This window comes from Thermobia domestica, chromosome 11 (genome assembly GCF_964235325.1).
Source record: "Thermobia domestica chromosome 11, izTheDome1.hap1.1, whole genome shotgun sequence".
In the NCBI taxonomy this organism is placed as follows: Eukaryota; Metazoa; Arthropoda; class Insecta; order Zygentoma; family Lepismatidae; genus Thermobia; species Thermobia domestica.
Window position 1 is genome coordinate 144,266,199 of NC_137464.1, and position 24,539 is coordinate 144,290,737.

Here is a 24,539-nt window from a genome sequence, read left to right on the forward strand (position 1 = left end):
GATTTGTATAATTTTTAATCATCATAAGAATCTACTTTACTTCCTTTTTCTCTTGTTCATTCCTTCCTTCACATTTATTTTCATTTCTTCTGAACAATTAGTTTATTCACATTACACAGATTTGTGAAGGTTTTGTGTCATAAACTTTACGACAGATAAGTCAATTATAATACTCAGATTGCAAAATCATTAGTTGTTTCTTCTTATAACGTACGTATTTTGTATAATCGATGCATTTATATATAGCGCATAATATGTTTTATTAGAAGTGCTGTTTTTATCAATATCTCCAGAACTGTATTTTAAGTTTTTAAACATTTCAAATTTCAAAATATGTTTTCCTGTTATGTATTTCTGTATGAAGGTCAAAATTAGATACCTTTATTATTATTATTATTATTATTATTATTATTATTATTATTATTATTATTATTATTATTATTATTATTGGCAATATGAGCGTCTCTACCTCTTCGATTATTCATATCAAGAACTTGAAACCTGTTACGTTACATCGTCTATTTCTGTACGGTTTCCGATCAGTCCAGTTTGCGACAGATTCTATTTTAGTCCGCGTAACAACTAACTTTGATTGACATGATGATAAGACCAATGATCCACGAAATTCCAGTTCATGATCAAACTACGACTCGTTCTTTGAACGATTTATTTGGACAGGAGGGTAAATCACTGAACCAATTGTCGATTTCTATTTCATAGCGTGGGCCTGACAAGAGAGATTCAGCAAAATTTAACATCACTAAAAGGGAGGAAAGGGAGGAGCTGCAAAATACTTCAAATTGTTCCGTATAGTGTCAACAGTGGAAAAAGGCATGTTGCCCTCTCTTGGCGGTTTAAATTCTTAAAACCGTCTTAAGTCTTCCAAATAACGTCCATTTTATTAACTTTTTGTTTCTATTCATTTTTTTTTTTAAATCGAAGAATCTATTAGTGCATTACTGATTTCGAGAATTAAATTGAATGATATTAACAGATTTTTCTCTCCAGATTCAAGATGTAAGCAGGAGGTAGGTACATTATCTGTTAAGCATCTGCTGCTGACCTCACTGAAACAAAGGACGTGAAGGCTGCCTGGGATAGACTAAAATATGCTGCAAAACCCCGAGGAAGTCATCATATAAATAAGCTCATCATGACTGTATCAGTGTTGCATGGAATGGCGGCGTCCGCCATTTGAAATTTTTAAAATACAATTCTATATAAATAATTCATTTCTAGTGACTCGTGATAACGGTATATCATGGAAAATAATATTGCCTAGGGCGCTCCTGTTCCGCAGACATTAGATGCCACCGGAAATGTTACCAGGACTTTCTACACATAAACAAATGCTGCAGAAAATACAAGAACAAAATATTCAATCACAAGATGTGGGACCACGTCGCAAGAAAAGTAGGACATGTATATCATCAAATATTCTGCCAAAATTGTGTGTTTCCTGCGAGAGAACAAAGTATGTTAAAGGAACAATGACAGGTGAAGCACTCTGACAGTTGAGAGCTGAGAGCAGCTAACACAGTTCGTTCATCAGAAAATGAACATCTGAAGTTAAAGACTGAACAAGCAGAATTAGCTATGAAGATACTAAGTATTGCTACTGAAGACTTAGTGTCAAGTGAAGCTAAATATGGTTTCACATGCTACAGAAATTTTATTAGGATAATACACAAACAGAATGACTCAAAGTCAAGCAGCGACAATTTGGAAATGAACTGTGAAAATGTTGCATTTGTTGAAGTTTTAAAGTTAGGAGAAGACTTAGTCAAGAATCCTTGAGTTATTCCTTTTCATCAATTTGTCAACGTTATGGAAGAAAAAGGAGGAAAATTAAGTTTCTCGAGAAGTAACCTTATGAGCAAATTTCATTACACAACAAGAACTTGGTATTTGTTAGTATTGAACATAGAAAAAACATTAGTGTACCTAATTTCATTAAGCATTGAGAAGTTAGTTATAGAAAGTGATAAACTGTAACCGCAATTGAAGAATTTATGCAATATGGAAGCAGTAGATACATCAGTGCATCTTGCAGCTCTAATCCTAAGAAAAGACATTTCAAATGTTATTGGGAGTCTACAATGGCCACCAACAGAAGCCAACTTGATACTGAATGCGTCTCACTGTATCCACCACCAAGATTAGATACATTTGTTACAGTCATACAAGGACATGTGGTACTTCCTGTAATAAATTTATAGTGTCAATGAATCCAGAGAGAAATGTTGCCCTACTAATTGCAGATAACATTGACAATTCAGAACAAACATTAACAGGTGGTGGCACATCATATCGTGTGAATTTAATAATTGCTATGCGGCAAACCGACGAGTCACTATTGAAGACAAAAACAAGAATCTTGTCTTCAAAACCTGGAGTTCATCAACTACTGCCACAGAAACTACACAGCCATATAATAATTCAATAGAACCCCCTCAAAAACGACCAAAGAAATCATTACCTGAAGATCTGACTACGAGGAAAATGCCAGAATACTACCGTGAGAAGCGGTTTCCACCTGATAAATTGACATACGTTCAAAATTTATGGAATTCTACCAGCTACTAAGCAGTTTCAGCTTTGCTGAGGGTACAGTACATGATATGGATTACCAGCCGTTGCCTGAAGACTAATCCAAGGCTCCTGGTACCAGGCTGGACAGAGTTCATCACAGTACGGGATCGGGTGGTTGTCGTAAAAACAGAAATTGGTTATCTAGATACAGTTGTTTCGCGAGCCACTGACATAAGAAGAGCCTATGATGTTTTGTGTAGAGGATGTGAAATAAAAGACCAGATGAATAGGAATGCGCACGAGACGAGTCGAGACAGAATTTTCCTAACAAAATTCGAGTCGAGACACAGCTCTTCAAAAAGAGAAATATACATTTTTCGAGTCGAGACATCGCTTTTACAGCACATTTTCGAGACGAGACAGCCTCAAATCTTGTCTCGTGCGCATCCCTACAGATGAAGTTTTCTGTTATAGTTTGTGTTTTCGATCAAGCATTTTATGCTAAAGCATGTGAGGTGTACTGGAAGCATAAGGACCAGTTCAGGAATATAGTGCTGATGATGGGAGGATTCCTCCTATGATAATGTTGTTAGTCGTAATTGGACTTAGGTTTGGACCTGCTGGTTTAAAAAATCTAATTGTCAAAAGTGGAATTTTAGTGGAAGAGTCAGCATTACAACGAGAGCCTGACACACCATCTCCAGATGGCCAGGGGTGGAACATTAGTGGCTCAACTATCACTATACAATGGGTTGATGGAGAATCAACTCCAGAAGAAACACTGCACTTCGTGTCATGCAGCTGTAAGAGGAAATGCGAGAAAGACAACTGCTCCTGTGTCAACACTGGTATTACTCGCACCGATTTATGCAAAATTCACTGTGAGAATACAGTGTCGCACTGGCGAAGTTGAGGGCTCTTGGCGCTGGTCTTTAAAGCCCCCCCCCCATATATTGGTTTTAAGAATTGGTGCCACCATTTTGTTTTTGACCGCCATATTGGGAAAGCCACCGACTCGGTGTGGGCAACATGTATTTTTTCACTGTTGGGACTATGTTGAACGATCTTATGCTGGTTGTAGCTCTTCCCTCTTTGTGATGTTATTTTCTCGTTTTTGGTGGTCTAGCTGACGGACTAGTAGTGGAATATGCATGAGTGATAATGACTGAGTGAGTGTGAGAATATAGTTGGTTACTTAGGAATAGTCTTTGAATCAAAATGCTGGCGTCTATTTACTGACTCAAAAGATTTTATTGGAGAACAAACAGGATATATTAAATTTCCATGTTTGCTGTTCGAATGGGTCGGCAGAGGATGCGAAAGACCTGGATAGTTTTGAACTGCCCCAACCGAAACGCTTTAGTGTCGGAAGTGAAATATACACACTATTGCATTGACCATTAACCATTAACTGATCCTCAGAATGCTTTGTTATCTCGTTACATATTAAGGTAGGAATAATGAAGCAAATTTGTCAGAGCGTTAGCCAATGGACATTTCCTTTCTGACCAAAAGTTGTAATTTAATGATACAGTCGTGTAGAACTAGTCTTCAATATAACACATGCCAAAAATCTCAGAAAAATGTTTTTTAGTTACGGAAATACAAAGCTTCAAGTAGTGCAAAAATGCGCTGCTTACATCACGGCAGCAGAAACAAGCATTTTGGCATGGCGTCATATATTGGTGTTTTTCTCTGAGGGTATTGAAAGCTTCAGAATATCCTTTCATATTGCAGTTTCTTGCTGTAAACTACAAAAATTTAGTGAAAGAAAAAGTGACGAAATAAGTAAAATACTTATTGAATATAAAAATAGCATCTTAATAAAGCCCAGTCTCCTAGTTTAAAATACACTAAACGTGATCTGTAATGTTCTGTCATTAGAAATATTTTAGATAAATATCAGCAGAATTATTTTATTGTATTATTAGTTCAGAAAAATTAGGAGTCTAACTACTACGCCAATTCAAATTAAAAATAAATCACGCGCAGTTTGGGAATAAGCCAGGGTTTGAAAAAACCCGGGCTTTTTTGAAAAAGCCCAACCCACCTGGGCCCATATGGGTTTTTTCGGGTATTTTCGGGTTTAATTGGGTTTTTCGGGTTTAATCGGGTTTTTTCGAAATATTTCAATGTCTTTGGGGTAAAAATGTTAAAATGTGACTTATATTTCAAGATTGTCATTGTCACAACTTGCAACAATTTTCTACTTACTGCTGTTTTGAAAAAATGGCCGCCATTTTAAAATTTTACATTCGATCGCCGAAAAAATCTATACAGCAAATTTAACATATCTCGTGCTTCCACCGTCAAAATTTCAACTTAAAAGACTGAAAATTGCGCTTTGTAGCGTGGATACTCGCTGTTTTGAAATAATGGCCGCCATTTTGAAATTTTACGTTGGTATGGTGCCAAAATCTATACAGGAAATTTAGTGTGTCTCGTGCTTGTATTCTGAAAATTTTAAGTTAAAAGGCCGAAAGTTGTACCCTGTAGTGTGTGTGGTAGAGGCAGACAAACGAGTTGAGTTCATTTTGTGTTTAACGTCCCTTTCAGCAGCGAGGCTATATGAGACGGGACCTACTGATTAACATGGAATCCGAACCACATGAGCTCCCTCCGGGAAGCAAATCCGGGTCCCACGCCGAAGACGCGTACACTAACCGCGTACCATGAAGGAGCTCGGCAGACAAACGAACAAATGTAGACCAAGTCATCCAGAAGCCTGACTGACGTTCGCCAAATATGAATACCAAAAGGGGTCTATTAATTTAAAACAAAGATACAATTCATGTTGTATGAAATAAGTAAATGTTTTAAAATGTCTTATATGAAATTAATATCTTCCAGCGTAAATAAACCTGCCATATTTTGTCCATGAGAATACGGGACACCTCAGATCCTCCCCCTCTTCAACTTTCCAACACAATGCAATGAACTGTAGTCTGGTTACGGGCAAAAGTATAATAGGCCGCGGTGGCTCAGTGGTAGAGCGTTCATCTCTAGTGCGTGGGGTTCCTAGTTCGATACCGGTACCAGCTCGCGCCAAGTGAGCTTTGTGGTGGACAAACACCTTGTGTGTGGGTTTTCTCGGGATTCTCACGTTTCCTTCCACTATCTTCATTCCGTCATTTCAATCATTTCTCATCATCACCGTCACCTTGAGCATAGCACGCATAACCGTGGGACTAAAACTAAAAGATTTCATTTTTTTTTTTTCAATAATATAATAGGCGAAAGTTCACTAAGCAACAGCTGCTTTTCTCTGTTCGTACCCTGCAATTAATTGTATAGACTGAAGATGCCTAAAAACTTCAGATGTGCTATAAAAATGCTTTACAGGAAAACAATATGCAAATTATTTAAATCAGTGGTACAATCTACTTTCAATATTTTTCGCGCGTTTAGCAATATTTATTTACATGGCTGTATCTGCCAAAATTACGTTCGTCAGTTTAATCTGACGAAAAGCTGATTTTTCTCCTTGTGTCATGAGTAATTGTCAGGACCAGATTTACATTTTTCTAAGACCTGGACCAAACCACAATTCTGTGCCCCTAGCCTCTGAAAAAGACTATAATTCTTGTTAACTAATCTAATGTGTTGCTGAAGAAAAGGTTAGTCATTTTCCCTGTGTTTGTAAATGTAGAAACACTCAAAGCCATCTTTTTTTTTATTATTTTATTTATTTTTTATTTTATTTATTTTTTTGATGTTCCGGAGAGTATCCGAGTTTCCGTCAAGTGCAATGGAAAAAGTAGCATTGCAAATTTCGCTCGCTATCAAGTCGGACAGGGTGGTGTTATAACTTCCTCGAAACTGTTACATGCAACAGCGCACTGTTCATTCACTAATTAGAGGATTCCCAGCCAATGTCAGAGTTTTTTGTTTTTCACTTTTCGAATAAGCTGATATTGATAGCAGAAATGGAACGGAGTTAAAATACGGGACATTTCCCTGTCCCGACTAAATTTACGGGGACGCGGGACACTCGGGCTCAAAAACGGGACCCGTATGGAAGGCTTTAAGCGTAAAATAAATAGTTTTATTGTTGAAGTATTCATTTCCGATCCTTCTGCGTTTAATTTGGGAATTTCCCGAGCACTTCTTTAACGGCGTGTACATCAAAACTTCCACCAGTACGGAAATTTGAACTCACAAGGGAACCTTCCGAAAATGATAGTTGCAGTGAAAGATGTGGCCTATGCCAATTGAAAGAGCTGTAACAGAGATGAGCATTCCCAAAAAATTAGCTGCCCATAGCGATATGTTTGAGAAATATAAGGGGTGGAAGTTCGGGAAACAGCAAGGTTGGACAAGGGGAAAAGTGCAAATTCCGCAAAAAAGGGGGGCACGGCAAAATACAATGCTGACAAGTGATGTATAGAAAGAGACTTGCCACAATAGGGAACAAATGGAGGCCACCAGTAGGGTTAACAATGTTGCCAACTGCAATGAAAAGTACATGTTTTGCAAAGAACACTATATGAAGTGAGTGCAATATTCAGTGTCAACCTGTCATGTAGAACATAAGGTATGCCGTGTGTAATCAGTGGTACAATCTAACAAAAGAAAATAGAAAAACACAGGTATGAAAAATACGGGAAAGACGGAGTTGGCCATAATGCGCCACATTTGATCACGAGCTGTGCATATTAGAATGAACAAAACAAGAAACACCGACTATGCAGGAAACGTCCCTAGAGTCGAAAAGAAAAACGAGTTCCAAAGTTGGCAACACTGGCCATGAAAATCCAGACAAGTCTAATATAGTTAGGCTACTCGCTTCACAAAAAGAAAATTCCGGCAACAGGCATTACCCGGAATGCATCAATGCTAGAGTGATTGAGGCAATGTCAAGTCGGGGAACATGAAATGGTTGGGTTGAGCCAACAACCGATAATAGAAGTAGTGAGCATTATGTCATGGTTGGGTCGTATGTGGGAATATACAGGGTGTCCCACCAAACTTTGTGACCTGAAAGATTTGCGAAACGAACAAAAATGTGACGGATCCAGTTGTGCAGGAATGTATCAATGTCAGGGGGTGATAAAAGTATGTGAGAAGCAAGTGCCCCCAGGATCCTCATAATAGGGCCCCAGGAGCTAACTTCAAACTTTCAAATGGCAACAGGGACCGAGTGGTAACTCTCTTGATAGATCATGGAATGTGCAACAACACCTATAGGAAACATTTGTTATATGAAACATGTTTTCAAAATGGCCGCCACAAATATATGTTGTGTCTTAACATGGCATCGAACAGTGTGATCTCAAATTGCTGCGAAGCGAAAAGAAATGTTGCAAATCTAATTGCACAGGAATTTACTCATGTCGACGGCCAAGAAAACTTTGTAAGAAGCAAGTCCCCCAGGGCCTCCATCATAAGGCTCGAGGGGTCAACCGCAACATTTCAAAAGGGAACAGGGGGCGGATGATATTTCTCTGGATAGATACAACACCGCCTATATGAAACATTTGCTATATGAAGCACGGGTTTCAAAATGGCCGCCAAAAATGTGCGTTGTTCTTGTCACCGAGCAGATATTTTTGGCGGTCATTTTGAAATCCAATATAGTAAATATTTCTGATATGCGTTGTGGCATATTCCAAGATTTATCGAAAGAAATATAACTCGACCGATGGTGCTATGGGACCCTATGATGGGGGACTTCAGGGCACTTGAGTCTCATAGAAGTTTGTCGCCCGCTGACATGGGTACATTCCTGCACAACTGGATGTGTCACATTTTTTTTCGCTTTGAAACTATTTCAGTCGCAGAGTTAGGTGGGACACTCTGGATATATCATATAGGTGGTGATAGTACTGCGACAGCAACACACAGCAGATCGAGCCTTTGATTATGTTTGCTTTCTATAGGTGTGGATATGTGATAGAAAGACCACCAAAGGTTCCGACACCTCTAGAGTACTGTTTCGAGACATTCACAGGCGATCATTGTACCATGTGTGACGGATTGGCAGTATTCCGCTGCGCTCACTGCAAATGTACCTTCGGTTTGGACCACTGTCTCATCGAACAATTGCACGTACAATGTGGACCAGCATGTACAAATGATGCGGAGGCGAATGCCTGTTGCCGAAATTTTCTTTGTGTGAAGCGAGTGGCCTAACTATAATAGAATTGTCTGGATTTTCATGGCCAGTGCTGCCAACTTTGGAACTAGTTTTTTTTCGACTCTAGGGACGTCGGTTTCCTGCATAGTTGGTGCTTCTTGTTTTGTTCATTCTAATATGCACAGCTCATGATCGAACGTGGCGCATTATGGCCAACTCCGTTTTTCCCGTATTTTTCATACTTCTGTTTTTTCTATTCTCTTTTGTTAGATTGTACCACTGATTATACACATCATATCTTATGTTCTACATGACAGATTGACACTGAATATTGCACTCACTTCATATAGTGCTCTTTGCAAAACATGTACTTTTCATCGCAGCTGGCAACACTGTTAACCCCACTGGTGGCCTTCATTTGTTCCCTATTGTGACAAGTCTCTTTCTATACATCACTTGTCAGCATTGTATTTTGCCGTGCCCCCCTCTTTTGCGGAATTTGCACTTTCCCCCTCTTGTCCAACCTTGCTGTTTCCCGAACTTCCGCCCCTTATATTTCTTGAACCTATTGCTATGGGCAGCTAATTTTTTGGGAATGAACATCTCTGTTACAGCTCTTTCAATTGGCATAGGTCACATCTTTCACTGCAACTATCATTTTCGGAAGGTTCCCTTGTCAGCACTTGAAATAGTAAGCGTTACATAGTCTTCGGAACCCCAAGCTTCTTAAATTTGACAAGAAATTTTACGCTATTGCTGGTTTTGATCCTACAGAATGCTTATTTTAAGAGTAGCAACAAATGATTGAATTAAACTGTTATTGTTGGAAAACCAAATTTTAGTTGAAAAACCTTGTGTTTTACATCAAAGGTGAGAAATAATACTAATAGTTTTACTAATGTATTTACTGTACCGTGTCCTGCGAAAACGAACTAAGCGCCACTTTAGTAGTTGTAGGACCGATATGTAACCTTCGTGTGAGGTATTATAGACAATAGATAGCCGACCAACACCATTGTAAGCGTACCAGATGTTTCTTTTGAAGCTGTCACGTATTTTCATCATTGTGTCAATTAAGGAAGTAACAAAGTGTCAATTTAATGTGACATACAGAGGTTGCACAATACTTTAAATGTTGGAAGGCAGAGAGACACGTCAAATAAATTTTAGAAACATGAGAAACATCAAAGAAAAAGGATAGAATTTAAAATTGAAAAGCTTCTTGTAAGTGTCACGTAATTCCATCATTCTGTCAATTAAGGAAGTAAGAAAGTACGAGTTGAAAGTGAGATATGGGTGTTTGAAAATAGTGTAACAGCAGGACGTGAGAAAGTCATGTAACCTAAGAATGGCATGGGTAGGGAGAGAATTCTTTGATGTGTACTAAAGAAAGAAACATATACACAGGTGTACTGTAATTTTGGGTGGTCCAGTTTTTTGGAGGAGGAGGGCGAACTATGCTCTGGACATGGGTTAATTGGGGGCACTGTAACATGCACCCTATGGAGAGGTACCGCTCATTATACTGAAGGAGAGAGAATGTAAGAAAGAGATAGTTACGTGTGACTTTGTGAGAGTTGTTACATTACCCCATATTGAGAGACGCGGCATAGAAATGCATAGGGAAAGTGTAGTGTCCTTTTGACCAAAGGACCAGTTTAAATTAACGTGGGAATAGTTAAAATTACTACAATAGAAAGCGAAACTTTTTTTTGTGTGTGGATGAGAAATTGTCATGTTGGTTGCGACACACGTGCATGTGTAACTCTTTTTAGAAAAGAAAGAAAAAAAGATCTTTTAAGTTGTTGGGATATAGAAAGTTATTTGAGAAAATGTATGTGACATTTATTGTTGAGGGATGGGACCCCCTGTAATTTTGAGTTGAACGTAACTTTTTTTAGAAAAGAAAAAAAAGATTTTTCTGACTTAGACAGAAAAATGTTCCATTTAGCATGCCCTGTTAGAATGAAAAAAGAAAGAAAGAAAAAGCCATTTTTCTGGAAAAGATTTTTGTTAACTTTAAAGAATAGCTTTGTACTTGTTTTTTGTGAAAAAACGAAAGGGCGAAAACAGACAGGTTGTGAGTAAGATTGTTATTATACCAGTGGTTTAACAGAGTGAGAAAAAAAGAAAAAAAAAGTATTGTTGAAGTTAGGGATACTATCATGAATGGATTTTTGTAGTTTTGAAAAGGAGTGTGAGAAACTTACGTGGAAAATAAGATAATATTTGCAATAGAAATTTAGATATTTCGGGGTTATGGATTTGTTTGAAGTTTTAATTTAGTTGAATTTTTATGTTATATAGTTGAAAAGATGCAGATGAGAAGAGACATGATTGATTTGATATTATATTATAGTTGAGAAAAAAAAATAGAATAAAATATGGGAAAATATATATGCTGTGAGCTGAGGATTGGAACATAGATGTTTGATACATTAAAGATAAATATTTTATTAGTGTTGTGATAATTGGATTAAAATTGATAGGAAGATACATGAAAATTCGAAGGAACACAATATGAATTGAATGGATTTTGACTTGACTTGATGTTAGTTTTGCTTTGGTTTCAACAGCGACGCTACATGAGGCATGAAGTTAGTGAATAATTTGTGTATAATACTGATGCTTACAAACTTATATTTTTTGTAGTTGGAATATTGAAATTGAAATTTTTAAGATTACGTTGCATGGTTATTTGGATTAGGCTAAGGGAGACGATGAGATAGTGGGATGAAATGGGAGAATTGCGAGAAATTGCAAGATGATAGTATTTAGATGCTTTTTTTTATATTGACGTAGTAGCTAGGGTACATACCATTGATACGTGTACGGCTAAGGTGAAGGAGACGATGATTATTTTTTGGTTCGTTTGTTTTTTACAAACTCTGAACAATCTGATGTGTTTGAACTAAATATGGGAGCTAAAATAAGCTCTTAAAAGTATATAGGAAGTGGGAGGAAACGGGAGAATCCCGAAAAAACCCACGAACACGGTCTTTGTTTAACATAAAGTTGAATTGATTGGGTCGGGGATTGAACCTTTGCTACGTTAGATGGAATATTGTATAACGTGAATTATAGATATATTAAAATATGTATGTGGTGTAAAGTGTGACTGAAGCTGAGACTTGAAGCACGAAAACTGAACGCCTTAGTATTGAAGAATTATGTCAATGTATGGTGCTATACTTACAGAGAGAGACGGAAAAGAGCTCTTCCAGTGCTGAATAAGATAATAAAACTGAAAAAAGGCAAACCATTGGTTTCGTTTCCGTTTTGCAGAACCTACAAAAGTGTATTGTATTTTTTTTTTTTTTTTTTTTTTTGGCTATTGTGAATTATGTAGACGCTACAAGCTGTATTTAAGGGAAAGAGTATCTTTTATGTGAGAATTTATTGTTTGTAGAGAGATACTTGCGTAAATTTTGTGTTGTATTGAAGGGAAGTTGTAGGGGGTAGTCTTTTAAAAGAATTTTGCTTTAAGACACACAGTAATTGGACGAAAGTGTTTGCAGGGGACGCTAAGATTTAAAAAAAAAAAAAAAAAAAAAGAAAAGAAAAGAAAGCGTAAATTGTTTGGCGTTAGTTTGACTCTTTTATTTGTGAAAAAATATAAATATCTTGTTTTGGAGAACACGCTTATTTCTAGTTTAGAGCTTACTGGGTGATACCACATTTGCGTGTGATATTTGAGGAAAGGAGTTTTTAGTTGAGCGGAAATATCTATATTTGGAAGGTAAGTTGAATTTTGTTTTTTATATTTATTCTATAAAGTAATAACGAAAGAACTTAACTTTTATAGATAATTGAAGTGCGAATATAATATCATTTTTAATGTAAATTGTAATATGAGTTTATTTTTATTTATTGACTTTTAAGAAAAATAAAATGAGAAATATTGAAAAGCTGATGGTGGAATTAATTTTTAAATTTATATAATAGCATAGAACTTAATTCTAAACCACCCAAGTAATTTTTATTAAAGTTTATATATATATATATATATATATATATATATATATATAGAGAGAGAGAGAGAGAGAGAGAGAGAGAATGATATTGTGTGTTTGCGGAGGATGTGTTGAATTTATACTAATTATTTTTTCTTATTTTTGTTTTAGATTTTTTCCTGGATCGATTGTGAAGCGATTTTTGAAGGAATTTTTACATTTGAGGTAAGAAATAAATTATTTTATTTATTTTTAAACTTAAGAGAGGAAAACTGTGGAGCTTATTATGTTTAATTGACTTTTTGGAAAAGATTAGTTTTAGTTGCGAACATTTTGAGTATAGTATGTGTAGCCTAGTTTTATTGAGAGGAAAGCAGGAAACGATGGAAAGATAAAAGCTTATAAATAACATAGAAAATGCAATATTTCAGTTTATCGTGCCACGATTATGTCCTTTAGGCTAAAACTGATGCGTGATTAAGGCAAGTGAATGATGCTGGAAGAATTGGTGGAATGAGAAAGTAGGAGCAAAAGGAAGTACCCCGAGTAAACTCACGAACACGATGTTGTCCACTAAAAAGTTACATGTCTAGGGATTAAATGAAAGACCTTACGCATGAGAGATACCGTTGAAACATATATAGAGGAAACGATGAAAAGATAGAAAATGAAATTTTTAAGTTTAACGTCCCACGTTTATACCAGTTATGCTAAGACTGACGCGTGATTAAGGCAAATAAATAATAACTCAATAATTGTTGGAATGAGATAGTGAGAGAAAAAACGTGAAAACCCAATAAGAGAATGATGTTTAACACAAAGTTAATTTGCGGGGGAATTGAAGGAGGGATTGCACGCACCAGAGGTGTACATTATAACATTGAGGTACCGTTGGAACATATGGAGAAAAAAGCACAAGATGGTGCAAAAATAAAAATTTATTAATGATATAGAAAATAAAATTTTTAAGTTTGACGTTTTACCCTTATGCAGGTTAGGGTAAAGGGTAATAATGCAAGATGGATGAAATGGTGGAATGAGAGTGTGGGATGAAAGGGAAAAATTGCGAGAAAATGCATGATGAGAGTACTTACATGGTTTTTTACAGTGACGTAATAGCTATGACGCATACCGTTGCTGTGTATTTCTGTTAGGCTAAAGGAGACGGTGATGATGAGTGAAATGGTTGAATGAAGAAAAATGGGAGGAAGCGGGAGAACCCCGACAAAACCTACGCATACGGTGTTTGCGCAGCATAAATTTCACTTGTTGCGGATTGGGATTGTATGAGAGATTTGAAGCACCGGAGGCGCGCGGTAGCGCAAACTGGCTTTAATAAATATTGGAATTTATTATTAGAAAGAGGATATGAAATATAAACTTTTAGTTAATTCATGAATTGAAAAAACAAAAGCAATGTTATGTAAGATAATGTGCAATTGAAATTAGTTGAGTAAATGTGTTGAATTGAACTGAATTGTTTTACGTTTAATGCACCGCTAGCTTAATTGGAAAAGTGTAGTTTGCCATATATTTTTGCGTGTAAATAGAAGGTTACGTAAAAATGCCATGGATTTAAACAGACTGTTATTATGTGCCAGTTTGGCAATGACAGTTTTTTAATATTGGAAACACTCACCAACATTTATGACATGAAAATTGGTAATGTAGGTGCAAGTGTGTCATAATTATTTTGGAAAAGAGATAATTGAATTATATTTGTTAAGTAAAGAATTGGGCAAAACCATGCATGTGTAATATTAGTATAGATTTAACTAATAACGTACAGAGAAATGTTTTAATGCCTAAATTTAATTGAAATTAATACCCATATGGACTTTTTATTGGGAATATCACTATTTCACGACGTGTGCTTGCGACTTAAATATTATTATTATTTTTTGGACTATATATGGCGTTATACCTCTTGTATAAGATTATGTAACTGCCCTTATGTCCGAAAGAATAAAAATTAAAAATACAGGAAACATAAAAGCATTGAGGGGCTAAAATATTTACTCAGACTGAAAGTAAATTCATGAATTATATTATATTAATATAAGTATAGAAAAAAAAAATCAAATGACCGTATTTAAAATGTAGTTATAAAGAAGATTTCAGTTGAGTTAAGTTGATTATGACTTTAGCGTTCCCTTGTGCAGCCATGGAATATGAGACGTGGACCTACAACTGTACGTGCAATGGGAACCACATGAGTTTGCCACGGGAAGCAAATGCTGGTTACCTATGGCAAATGCGCGTACGTTAACCGCTTAGACATGTAGGAGCTTATGAACGACAATAGTTTTTTAGGAAAAATGGATTTTGTTTTCTTATAATAATTTATTGAAAATAATGAATTGTTTTTATGACACTTAGCACTTTATATTGCACGGTAATGCGAGTCAGGGTAAAAGGAGATCATAATTAAGGATGTGGAAGGAAATGGAAGCATTCCGAAAAAATTATGATGATAATATTGTTTAGTATAAGATTAGTTAACCAAATCTCTTGTTAAGGAATGTCCTAGAGGGTATGTTGAGAAGAAAGAAAGGGAGGGGGCAAAGAAGACTAGAATTAATGGCTAATATTAAAACAAAAAGATTATACGTAAAAACGAAAAGGTTAGCGGAGGACCGTGGAGCATACAAGCTTGTTAGCTGTGGCAAGTGACATGGTATTAAAGGCAAAATATCTATAATTATGATTTAAGCAAAAAACAGAACTATGAACCAAATGTACTAGAGGAAATTAGTTTAGGATTTGTATGGAAAAAGTAAAATAAAAAACGTAATGATAACTGAATATTATCTTGGTAGTATTGTAAATAGAAATGTTTCCTAGAAAAAAAAACTTTTGCTTAATTTGTGTGGAATTTTATATAAATGATACGAATATGTTGATACAATCGTAATAAGGACGTATGTTATTTGATATTTTGAATATGTAGGCAAAGACAAACATTGAAATTTTTTGTTGGGAGGGTTACAAAGTAATTTTGTTAGAATATGTTTCAAACTGGTAATTTTTAAGGTATTGTAGACAGTTATATGTAGGTTACTTTTAAAAGTAAGGTAAAAAAAATTGTAGAAAAAAAAATAGATTGTTTATGTTTGAAGGAATGAAATATTACTTTTGTTGGAAATATAGGTAAATTGCCTTATAATTATAATTTAGGGAACTTAGATCCCCAGAGTTTTTTACTGATGGAAAATAAATAATAGCAGCTTGTTTACAGTCATTATTTGTATTGAAGATCCAACTTTTAAGAACTGATATTTAAATAATGAAATAACTTTGACAGATCAAATTATAGGCGCTAAACGAATAAGTATAAGAGTGATAACTGAGTATTCAATGTACAGTAGCTATTTATTTTGAGAATAGAACAGTGAACTGATTGAATGAATTATTGAGAGATATAAAAAATAAGATGATACCTATTTTAATATATTTTTAATAGCACGTCTGCTTAAATATAACATCTGAAATTTTATAGTATTATTTGATATTTATAAGTGTTTATTTTTGTTTTTTGCAGAATGGAGGGACCATCCACATCATTCGAGATTATTGGCTCATTTAACGAAATAGACGCAATGTTATTGGCGGTTGCAAATGAAGACAACAAATCCGAAAAAAGAAAGGGCGAAGAACAAGAACAAGAAAAAAGAAAAAAAATGAAGAAAGAAGAAGATGATCTCTGGGAACTGTTTCCCTTGGATGAGGAAACAGCTAAATTGTTAATATTGGCTGTTAAACGGGTGGAAGCAGTCGAAAAGTTAAAATTAAAGAGAAGAAAAATGTAAAAAAAAAAGAAAAAAATGTAAATATACGAAATAAAAAGAAAAAAAAGAAAATTAGATTAGACAATATAAGTTGTGTGTTTTATTAATTCCAATATGATTACTTTAGGTAATTTGAACTGAGAAAAATCAGGTTTTAAGGTTACTTGGTTGTTTGGGTGGTTGGAAGGCTTTATAGCGACCACATTTTTATGGTTTTCTCTTTCAGTTTTCTGGTGGATTGTAGGAAGACTTCAGCTAACAAATGGAGTGGAGTAAGGTATTGTATAATTTTTTATGGAAGACCCAGCAAAGAATATTAGTTTCACAGGGATTTAAGATTGTTTTGCTGAAAATATAATTTCCAATTGCTGACTAAAGATGCTTTTTTGAACTTGATTAAAAGACAAATTTTAGATCGTGCAAGCTGGAATCCAGCTCAGCTATCTAAATATTTATTATTATTATTATTATTATTATTATTATTATTATTATTATTATTATTATTATTATTATTATTATTATACATTTGACAGACCTGGAAAATAATTTTGACTCTGTTTTTTTTTTTAAAAAAAAAATTATGCTTATCTTATTCTTCGTATCCATTGCTTTCCTTCTACTTTTTCCTTTTATACTCATATAAAGAAAAAAAAAGACAATTTTTCGTAAACTATATGCATTGAAATTGTTGTCACACATAATCTCTTACTCTGAGTGAAGTATTTGAGAACAGAATTCTAGGAAGCTAAGAGGAATAAGAATGGTGATTGGCAAAAGCTTCATATTGAGGAACTACATAGTTTATAGAATTACCCATTATTGTTAGGGTTATCAAGTCTAGGAGGCTTAGGTGAACATGTCATATAGGTTTAATAGAATGCTTTCAAAGTCTTGACTGGTAGACTTATAGGAAAACGATCGTTAGGAAGACCTATGCACAAATGGGAGGAAATATTAAGATGAATTTCGCAAAAATTGGAATACAAAGTACAAATTGTATACAATTGGGTACGGATAGAAGTCAGTGAAGAGCTTGTGTGAACCTCTGGGTTCCATAGGTCATAGACTTAGTTAGTTATTTTTATATGCAATGAAAATAATAATAATATTAAGAACAAGAAAGATAAATAAAATTCACCTCTTTTCTGCTACCCGTTTTTTAAAATAATTTTGCTTGTTTCCCTTAAAAAACACTATTGAAGCTTTATAACTTATGTATTGGTAACGTATTTTGATCTTGATTGAAGGAACACTGAAAATCAAGACCAAGTTTGTTTCTAAGTGGAAAATTTACTTAAAATTTTGATATATAACTCATAATTTCCATGGGATTATTTCCATATTTCATTGATTGCTGCATTTTAATAGATTAATTTGAAAAATATTTCATAAAAAATCATTATGTGTACAAGACTTCACTGAATATGTATGATATTTAAAAAAGGAAATCCTATGTACATTTTTCACTAGTGAAACTTATAACATAAACGAAAATCAATGGGAATATTAAAATGAATATTGCATAAAGTACAGCATGAATCCAATTGGTTAAGAATAAAGCTGAATTAAAAGTTTTTGTAAGCGTTATTATGAACGAAAAAGAGGTAATAGTTAAGAACAGCTACTTGTCATCTTTCGTGCATGAGGATACATCTTACTGTTGCACTACGTGAACACTTTAAGTACAAGGGCAAGAACTCAGTCTATTACCTACTTTTTAACATCCTAGATAATGAATGAATAATTCCTAAAAGTATAGCGTTTCTCGTCCTTCCCTAAATGGAAAGTATGGCTCCTTAACTATAAGCGAAAATCAATGGGAATATTAAAATGACTTGTGTTTGCTTTTATTTATTGGACAAATGTCAGATAGAACCGTTGTTACGGCAAATTTAAGATTGAAATACGGAAACCAGAAATGTTGTGTATTTTGTGGATATTTAAAACACCAAGAAGCCCAATAGTGAACGGATAGGTTACCTACCATAAGACAGCGAGAGAGAGAGAAATAATATGGGAAGCATGCATATACGCTGAATGCATGCTATGAAGCGAGGGCGGGAGGGGGTGTTTGTAGTTTGGCGAAAAGAGCAAGAGAGGGAGATAGGGAGAGAATGTTTGCAAGGTTGGATAAATGCGTTCGGTGCGTAAGAGGAGAGGAGAGGGGTGGGAGGATTTTGGTGCTTCTACTTTGACGAAAAGAGGAAGAGAGAGAGAGAGAGCAAGGTTGGATAAATGCGTTCGGTGCGTAAGAGGAGAGGAGACGTGCGGGGAACAGTTTAACGAAAAGAGGAAGAGAGGTAGAGCGAAGCATGTATACGTTCGCTGCTGAGCGGAAGACAGGGGGAAGGCGCGGGGTTAACCTGCTTCAGGCCTTTTTTTTTTTATTCTTAGCTGAATGCAATGGAATTTACGGTGTTTAAAAGGAACGGTGAAATCTTGTTTTGAACACAGAAACTGCAAAAGTTTGTGTAAGCCAAGAGAAAAGAAATAGCAAATGAACGAAAATAAATAATTTATATGTTGATATCAGTGTCGTATATGCGTGTGGTTTATTGAAATTCTAAGTGACTATTTTTTTTTCTTTTTAAATATGTAAAGTTAGATTATAATGTTATGATGTGTACTAAAAAGCACATGTAAAGTATAGAAATGATAATACTTACCTAACACAGAATGTGATCCTTTTCAATGTTTGAAGCACATACGAAGCACTAATATATGGCGGGAAAAAAAGATGGGAAACGACAAAATGATTTTGGCGGTAAACGAATGAGGAAATGCCGGTTGTACAAATAACAGGAGACCGATACGATGTGATGTAAACCGCACAAAAGCATGTATGCTACTGACACGTGTTGGTATATAGGTGGCGCTGATGCATAAAGACTAAGATTTTTTTTTTGTATAATAACTTTAAATGGGCGTAGCTCCTAAACGAATGATTATACGATAAAACGGACAACAGAAATCGATTTGTTAGGTCGAAATCTATATAGAAAGACACCTTAGATGATAAAATTGAACAATTTTTTGTGGGGGGGGGGGGGGGGCTAACAGTGCCGGGTGGGAATGTATGGCTCTAACATTACATTTTTGGCTTTTTTCGGCTAACTATTGGTTGTAGAAAGAAAAGAAAGGTATTTTCTTAATTGTTAGGACGTAACGAACACTACTATACAGATTAGAACAATGTAACTTTAAAATAATTTTAAATGTTCGTAGCTCCTAAACTATTCATCGTAGGTGAAAATGGACAACAGAAATCGATTTGTCAGGTCAAAATCTATATAGAAAGACACCCTACATGATACATTTGAACAATTTTTATTTTTTTGAAATTTATATACAGTGTGTTTCAAAAGTACAGTTTTTTATTTTTTCGCTTTTTTGGCCAAACTATTGGTCGTAGAAAGAAAAGAAAGATATTTTCTTAATCGTTAGGACCTAAGGAACATGACTATACATATTAGAACACTGTAACTTGAAAATAAAAATTTAATGAATTTGCATAAACAATATGGCGTCGAATTTTTTGAAACTTTGGAAATATGTTTATTAAAAGATATATTTTTATATGAATAGGTAAAATGAATAATATTACTAAAATAAATACCTTTTTTGCGCGTTTTTTACCGCAACCGGTACGCGCCGCGCGTTTTTTTACCGCGACCGGTACGCGCCGCACGTTTTTTAGCGCGACCGGTACGCGCCGCGCGGTATATGCGCCTGGAAAAACGTTTTCGCGACGCGGGACGCGTAAAATATTGCCGCCCGGAAACTGCGCAGGGTATTGCCGGACAAACAACACTCGGTAACTTGTTATGGCACATGTACACACACGCACAGTGTTATACACACTAATGTGAATGTTATGATACAGGTGGCGTTCTTTCAAGAAACAAATATGGCGGATGGATTTTAATGTGCATTAATCTAGTATACATTATTTTAAAAACACTAATAATTAAAAATTTAAACAAGTTAACACGAACTTAACCGAACTTTTCCGAACATTGCCGAACAAACAAAAATGTTTGTACAATTTTATACATATTGGTTAATGTACAATACGAATAGTTCCGAACTTAACCCGAACATTGACGAACATAACAGTTTATATACAATTTGTGTACATGTTTATACATGTATTACACAAACGGTTCCAAACATAAACATAAAAATGTATTATGATTTACCGTACACGTTTTGTATACGTATACTATGCATGAATTATAATTTAATTACCGTCCAAAATAATAATTATAATATTAACACGGAATATAACACTACTACTTGTATACAATGTAACACAGTTTGTAGTCTCATACCCAAAAGCATTACGTTTGTAGTCTTGTACCCAAAAGCATTACGTTTTGTAATCTCGAACCCAAAGGCATTTCGTTTTGTAATCTCGTACACAGATGCTTTAACATATTTTAAATTTAGTAACAGTGATATTACACAATATGATGTAATTTGTAAATTTTAGTTGCTTTTTTTTTTAATAGAACACTCATAGAGTGTGATCGTATTTAAATTGACGTGCAAACTCCTAATTTTTATTGGATCGTTTGCTGTGCAAACTCTTTATTTATTTATCTTCTTGTATTTTTTTATTGTATTGTTTCGATTGGAATTTTAATTGCTTATCTTTTTTAATAGAACACTCATAGAGTGTGATCGTATTTAAATTGCTAAGCAAACTCATTATTTATTTAACCTCTCATATATTTTATTGTATCGTTTCCTTTAAAATTTTAGTTGCTTATCTTTTTAATAGAACACTCATAGAGTGTGATCGTATTTAAATTAGTAAGCAAACTGTTTATTTATTTAACCTCTCGTAATAAATTACTCGAACACTTCGTGTGAGCATACTAAAGATGTTCCGAAAAATACTAAAATGTGTGAGCATACCAAAGATGTTACCTCAAAATGTGAGCATACCAAAGATGTTACCTCAAAATGTGAGCATACCAAAGATGTTGTACGGATATTTGAAGCACAAAGGATATCACTGTGTTATAACCCATTTACATATAGATTCTAATTCATTAGAGTATTCATACTTTTAGTTACTTCTAAGATGCTTGTTCACCTTGTAGAAGACATTATGCCATCATTATGGTTTCCAACTTAGAGTCATTTATATGAAGCATAGGTATTCTTTCTTTATCTTATATAGAATACAGATACTTCGTATGATATGAATATTTGTTTGGAGAAATAAAACATATTATTATTATAAATTGTATTTATATACTCTACAATAATGTATTTTGGAATATTGATATACATATATAAATAAGATATTTACATGATATATACGTACAAGTACCAACAGATAGGAAAGTTATGGACATCATGATACCTTTAGACAGTTTACTATTTACATATATACAGAATACCATTCATTTTGCGCACTTAATACTTTGATAACCATATGGCAATGTTCTATAGTCAGTAATACTGTTATGATTTAATCGTCGTCTTTTATTTTGAACTTTCTGATGTGCTTTAGTTTCAGACTTGGATACGATGACAAACCCAGGCTTACGAACAATTCTTCCAGGATTGTGTAACTGTTTTTTGTCAGCTTTATCCCGAACTAGTTGATAAAAATGATCAAAGTTAATTTCTTGTCGTGTACGATAATTTAAAGTAATTCCTCTAATTTTAAATACATAATCTACTTTCCCTGTTTGAACTTCTTTCATCCTATAGGCATAATTTTTTGGTCCTAAGCCTATAAAGACATCAATTTCCCACCCATCAGGAACTTCATTAGTTAACTGACCTAAATAAGAACCCATAGAAAGTGGAGGGTTTTCATTACGTGGTTGTACAAACATAATACTATCAGTGTCGCAATATAATACACGCTCACGATCTATAACTGTCAATAATTCATAAAGTTTTAGACGTGCCCACGACGTAATAAAGGCTGCAAGGACAACATTGGAAAATTTCCATGGTTTGTTTTTTGTTTTCAATGTTTTTATATCATACAATGAGATGCCGCTCTCCAATAGGGAATACAGTTTGTACCTCATATTGTGGTGCTCAAAAATTTTTCTGGAGTATCTACAATTACAGATTGAGATAAATCTGTTCTTTGTCCCCATTTCCCATACAAGGAATAGAGAAATATTTTGGAAATATATCTTAGACCAGGATTTGATTCAATGTTATTTTCCGTTAACTGAATGCATTCATGTTCATAATAGTCTGCAATATATTTTTCTTGATCTTGTTTACTTTTGCACCAGCTAGGAAATCCTAAAGACTCCTCTTTCATTTTTAAGAAGGAATTGACATAATCTTTAAACAAATTATTTTCTGATCCGGATAATTTGAATTCCCAAATTTCAATAATTTGTAGAATTTTGTATCCGAAATTTAAAGCCATATGAAGTTCAGGAGTACAGTATGTACCAGTAAGGACACGCTCGGCATCATTATGCATACAATTGTTGTCACTTTGTTCCATAACCCAAACAAAAGGCGATCATTACATGTATATGGTAAAATTGAAAAATATAAGTCTTTAGGAGATACGTTTCACTAATCCATGAATACTTTGCACTTGTGAAAGTCATGTCCCTTGTATATTATAGGTTTACGTACCATCACCCAGGGGTAAAGACTTGTAACATCACAATATAACACAGACTGATCGCTGATACATTCGTACAAGGCATTAAAACATTCCACCATAAAAACTATCTTTAGGTATCAGATGATTAATACTTTTTTTTTTCAGTATTTTTATTACTATGTAATATGCGATTTCAACTTTTTAAGTTGCAGTATTTGTAATACATGTTTACTAAGAAATCTTTTTTTATTCCTACTGTTATACTTTTAGGGAAATATTAAAATAAACTGTTAACGAAAATATCAATATCATAAACGAATAACGTTTATAATAATTTCTCGTAAACTTTTTGTAAACGTTGTGTCTTTTTTTTTTCATTAATAGTTATTCTCTTGCGTAATAAAAAAGTTATTGTAAAAAACTTGTGCTAATAATATTTACGTATACTAAAAAACAAACTCGATGTTAAAAATTTCTTCTTATCATATTAAAGTATTAATATAAACAATAGTTCTTTTCTACTTACCTTTGAAAAGTTTTTTTTTTCTTTACAAATGTTATTTCATTTTTTAAATAATTTACCTAATGATATTAAAATAATTATGTAATTCAATTTTATGCACAAATATAAAATAAAATCATGTATGTAAAATAAATTCCAATGCGTGCAAAATTACAACTAAATCCGTTTGCACATAACATTACAGACTATTTGTGCGTACAAAAATTACAAACTAGGTATTTAAAACAAATAAAAAATAACAAAAATACTTTTATAGAAATAATATTTTTATTTTTCACATAATTTAAACTGAATACATATAAATAAATATGTAATGTTATATTCTATTTTAATTTTAAATTCATGTACATGAAAACAATTTCATCATACTAAAATTATAATAAGTATTGTTTTCAAATTTACTATATTTACAATGTATAACTTTTACTTCGTTTACTTATTTCACTAACACATCAAACAAATTAAAAAAAATTATAAAAATTGTAAGCAAAATCTTTTTTTAACAAAAGCTCTGTAATTAAATCAACATAATTTTTGTTTAATAAAATATTATATAACATATAAACAAAGGTCCAATCATCTATTTCAATATCATGATATGATGAAAAAATTTCATACAGTTCATCAAAAGTACGACCTCGTACCATAACACACCATGCATTAAAGCACATCATTTCATATTCACAAGTAATACAATCATGGTGTTCTATAATATGAGAGTTTTCGAAACATCCTTCACATACTAGTTTATATTCTGGTTTCCATCTTGAAATACAATCCAACACGCACTGTTCATTCACAAAAAAAGAAGTGCAATTATACAGACACGGTCTGATTCCTGTAGGCATTTTTGTCACTTTTTAAAAACACTTCCACTAACTCAGAAATATAACTATCACAAAATGTGAGTGATTCATATGATAAATTAAATCTATTTAAAAGCGTTTTGTTTTGTTTGTAATTATCGTGTAAACAATGTTTCTTCAAATACAGTTTAAACACTATGTCACGAGTTGTCTTCTTAATTACAAATTCCCACACAGAACGTTTTAATCCATTATTATAT

The 24,539-nt window shown here is 33.9% G+C and overlaps 1 protein-coding gene and 1 long non-coding RNA gene across 3 annotated transcripts in view; both read left to right on the top strand.

Moving 5' to 3' along the window:
- Positions 1-24,539, top strand: part of LOC145664470 (uncharacterized) — a 229,769-nt gene that overhangs the window by 41,887 nt on the left and 163,343 nt on the right. The window lies entirely within an intron of this gene.
- On the top strand, positions 12,649-16,604 carry LOC145664469 (uncharacterized). Its single transcript, XR_014127445.1, has 2 exons — positions 12,649-12,786; positions 16,103-16,604. It is a non-coding gene; the product is annotated as an uncharacterized LOC145664469 (long non-coding RNA).